The following is a 4,939-nucleotide window of genomic DNA, read 5'->3' as shown; positions in this document are numbered from 1 at the left end:
TGAAGTATGTCCTGGACCCACATCGTCCCTCAGCAGAACTGATTGTCAAGGAGGGAAATATCTGTCTTACACGTGAGGACTTCTGGAGTCTTGGGTTAAACCAGTGCATGGATTCCAATGTAAGTGTATTAACTTTTTGGTATTTTTACTCATTAATAGAACCTTCTAAGAAAACTTGAATTAAAGATTACTTACTTGCATAATTGATTTATTTAATCTGTTAATTTGTTCTAGATTGGAAATGCCTGCTTCAAGATAGTACAAGAAGCAGCCCAAAGACATGTAATTTGTTTTTGTGTCTCATTCACTGACCTTTTGTTGGATTAAATATTGTTTCTAAATTGGTTTATTTCTTTATAATTCTTTAATTCTGTTTTTAACAGGGGAAAGATATTCATGTTGTGGATATGTATGTGGTGCCCACGTGGAAAACCAAGAATGTGGACCCACTTGTTGGTTTTCCAGTAAGTTTCTAGTTCAGTATTTATTTGTTCATTTATATTCATAATTGTGTGTTAATATTTATATCTCTAATTACAGGACAACCTGGGTTTGAAAGATGCCATATTGTTTCCTGCTTGGAGCAGGCAACAAGATCAAGTGGATCACTATTTGCTATGTGTTGAGTTTCAATTCCTTACATACAACTACAATATTTTTGTTTATATCATTTTGACAAATCATAGCACTGTTAACCATATATTTATATGGAAACATTTCAGGTTTTACTGGTAGCTTAATGCATTTACAAGCAACATTGGCCTTTTTTTTTTTTTTGTTTCTTGAACACAGAGGATACTCCGTGGTAATGAGCCTTCTAAGTGGCTGGATAGATTCCAGGAAAAGTCATCTTTCCGAGTGCCTGTGTACCTGGAGTCTGACGAACAACAGGATGCCCTTTTCTCATATCTTGAGAGATTTCTGAGAACTGTACAAACAGCATTCCCTATTAGAGATCGTGTGCAGTTCATTCTGGATGTCTTATTCCCTGAGGTAAGACCGCTGGGGTGGCCTGTTGTGTAAATAATTTGTGCACCAGATGATCTGTAGTCTTCTGCCCACTTCAATATAGCAATGTGTTTTTTCTTATGCAATAGACTATGCAATTTCCACCCCCAGACATTAGATCACAATATCTTAGTCTGTGTATGAATCCTCGCAATCACGTTAGCTGTTGTTTTTCTCATTGTATGAGTTTCAATAGAAACAAAACCAGGCTGTTTCATTTGCAAAATAAAGAACACATTCTTAGGGTTTTATGCTTTGTTACTGGGTAATTGGTGTATGCCTTCACTTATAATGTGATGTGGTCATATTTCAGTTACATGCAAGCAACTTTTGTATTCTGTTTTTTCTTACTTTTGATAGTCCATCATCCATGCCCTGGCTGCTCTACAAGGTGTATCAGGACAGGAGGCAGAAGATTTATTTCTTGGTGGCCCAGAATACAGTGTCGGGTAAAAGTCAAGTCTATGAATGTTTGAAGTAAGTGTTTGAACAATTCTTATTTATTATTTTATATTTTACTTGCCTTAGTGAAGTGGAAGAATTTAATCGAAAGATAGGGCAGCAATTAAAGAAGGAGAGAATGCTGTGATATCTGTTGGAATAGAAGATGATGCTACTGCCCAGTGCTTCCAGAATCCTTCATTTGAGTCTTGGGTCTGAATCTACTGCGTCATTGCCAAGTATTCTGGGGTAATGTATCTTGTTTTGTTTACATTTTGTTTTTCTCCATATTCCAAGCTCATTTACTTGACCTTAGCTTTAATAAACTGGATGGCTGTCTCCTTCACAATTGATTTGAAAGTACTTTACTATTCATTACATAAAAAGCTCTGAACAATTTAGTCCCTTCCTGTATTTGGTACTGTCTCTCCCCCAACACTCCTCATTTTAATCTTTAATCCACAACCAATATTGCCAACTAATTTGCTTATGAAAGGACTGGTGAAGCAGCTTGCACATGTATACCAAAAATATAGAATGCCAGCTATAAATGAAAAACCTATCAAAATACTTTTAAAACACCATTTTTAAACTTCACCTCTGTTTAATTTCCACTTCTATCAGTTGTAATGGTTTATGACTTGAACTGCATACACTTTGAAAGATTTACACTAGATAATAACCATTGTTTTTTTGCTTTTTTTTTTTTTGTCTGGTGATGCCCTTTGCCATGCACCTGGTCAAGTCTTGTGCAACTGTCTGTGGTGCTGAAGAGAGAAGATTTCTGAAGACCCCCTTGAAATGGAGTGGCATCTGGATTAACACTACAACAATATGCTTGCTAAAAATGTCCACAGGGGCCTGGGGAGTCTGTGACCTTCTCTGACCAACTAGACCTTTTTGTGTTCTTCAACAGGGCCATCTGACCATCAGATGTATATAATTTTCCTCTTGTGTACTTTTTGTGTATATGTATTTTCGCAGTTTCATAAAGTTATATGTATTTGTTAAGCAGTTTGGACTTTATTAGTATTAAAATGTTACAGAAGTTATTTGTGGAATAATTTTAATGATCAAAATAGCAAAAAATGTAACTTTAAATTTTCTGTGCTCTGGGTAAAATGTTAAATCTGTGGTGATTTTTTTTTTTTTACTTTTTTTTTTTTTTGTACATTTGACAAATTTTTTTTTTAGGTGCATTGTTCTCACATTGTTCACTTTTGTTCTCATAACATTTATTCAATAAAATTTGCATGAAAAGTGTATTTCCTTTTTCAGTTATTAACTCGCATTTAAGACACTATATGGGTGAATAAAAGCTATTTAAATTTGAGTACAAGACAAGCAATAGTATCACAGAAGATGGTGCTGGGGTTGTGCTTTGTGGATTAGACATGAAATGAAGATTTCTTTTTCTTGAAAGACTCTTTATGCAATCCACTAGTATTACCGAAACAAAGTTTTGTAAACCATGATGCCCTATGACACACGTGTATTTCATAATTAGTAATAATATGTAAAGTTATTCCAGGGATGAAAAGTGCATCAACAGTTCATTTTTACATATATACACACTCATTTTGACTAACTGCATGACAGCCTGGTACAACAACTGCACCAAACCTGCCAAAAAAGCCCTGTAGTGGATCATAAAACATCACAGCACGCTTTAATGGAACTGAACTGCCATCACTTGATCATCTATACAAGATTCCCTGTGTAAGAAGGGCTAAAAACATCATCAAGGCAAACACTCATCTTGGACAGAACGTGTTTGAGCTTCTCCCATCAGGCAGGCATTTCAGATCAATCTGTATGCTACAAACATCCATCCATCCATCCATTTTCTAACCCGCTGAATCCGAATACAAACAGACAAAAAAAAAAACTGCTATAAACTTATTGAACTCATATCTCTTCAATCTGAAATCATTGTCATTGATCATGTACAATTAATGTAGGTAGTGTGTGTAATGACTGTTTACTAGTAATGACTGTTTACTAAAATGCAATAATAATCTATACTGCTGTGCATTTATGCAATAATCATCCTGGTTACTTTAACATATATGGCATCTTGTCAATATTTTGAACATATTTTATATGATTACTCAGTTTTTAGTTCACACTTTATTTATTTATTGTATTGCTATATATCTGAACTATTTGACATTGGAATTTAAATACAACATAAAGCTGACACGAGTAATTTCTTTGCGTTACTCAAAGACAATATAGTACTTGAATACATCTATTTTTAAAACCGACATTTATTTTTTATATGTAGACTATAATAACATATGCAATGGTCAAATACTTCTTTGTACAATGGGAACTGAAAAAAAAGTGCTATGTAAACTAAACGAAGGGATCTCAGTGATAAACAATTAACGTTTATAACAAGGAGTATGACAAGCTTAATTCAGCCCTGAAAACAGAACGTACAATGAATATTTAATAATATTATCATTATGGTAAACTACTACAGTATTGAAACGAATATACTGTACTACCCAGTTGTGTATCAACATGCGCAGTTGAGACCGATCCATGCCGTAAAGCGAAATGTTTAGTATATATATTATTTTTTTTATTAAGCGCATGCGGAGTGTGTTATTACATACGTATTGAACGAATACGTCATCGCTCACTTTACGGTTCTGCCCAATCTGTATAACGCATGCGTGAACACTTTACGGCATGCTAGGCTTTCAATACGCCTGCGCGCGCAAATCGGGTAGCGACAGGCGTTACCAAGTGCTTTTTAGCTGACTGTTGGGAACTGTGCTTGTGTCACGTTTTTGACGTGAAATAAATTGTGGTTTTTTTAGGCGATAAAAAGCACGTTAAAGCCATGTCTCTTCACGTACCCAAAGCCCCAGGTTTTGCCCAGATGTTGAAGGAAGGCGCCAAGGTAAAATATTTTTTAATATCTGTATTTTGAGTAGTTCTGTACCGATGTGTAGTTGTCTCGAGACTGGGACCTCATATTTGTGAGTAGGCCTAGAAAGGAAAAAAACTTGCATAGAAATATATATGTAAATATCGCATTTTTCGTGTGATGGTATTTGATTCCGTTATAATCTTTTTTTTTTAAGTTTATGTCGTTCGGCATTAAGTTCAATTGTTACCAATTTCTTTTCCCCAGCCACCACGTGCTGCTCATTATATTCTTATTTGCTATTGCCAAATAAACCTAATTTGGCGGGGTAGAAAATTGATGTTTCGGTGATCTGTTTTATTTAGTTTTTATTCCGTTTTGCGCCTCTTTGTATTTATTTAGATTTGAGTAGTATTAGTCAAATTTAAACAATGGTTCCCTCCTCGCACAATACATTTCCAGAGTCGGTCAAAATGTGCAAATAATGGATACGTTGCCATTTTGTTTGGTGGACGATTTATTTTTCGTTTAATTTTATCGTCAGGTCCTCAAAAAGGAGCGCTTGGCAGTAACTGATACAATACTATAAACTAGCCAACCCGCGGCGTA

At 35.0% G+C, this 4,939-nt stretch overlaps 1 long non-coding RNA gene across 1 annotated transcript; it reads left to right on the top strand.

Annotated features, from left to right (window-relative positions):
• Positions 1-770: 770 nt before the first annotated feature.
• Positions 771-2,180, top strand: LOC120520712. Its single transcript, XR_005631896.1, has 3 exons — positions 771-993; positions 1,369-1,457; positions 1,537-2,180. It is a non-coding gene; the product is annotated as an uncharacterized LOC120520712 (long non-coding RNA).
• Positions 2,181-4,939: the final 2,759 nt, after the last annotated feature.

The sequence above is a fragment of the Polypterus senegalus genome, unplaced genomic scaffold, assembly GCF_016835505.1.
Source record: "Polypterus senegalus isolate Bchr_013 unplaced genomic scaffold, ASM1683550v1 scaffold_1456, whole genome shotgun sequence".
Taxonomy (NCBI): domain Eukaryota; kingdom Metazoa; phylum Chordata; class Cladistia; order Polypteriformes; family Polypteridae; genus Polypterus; species Polypterus senegalus.
This window is presented reverse-complemented; position numbering and strand designations above follow the sequence as displayed.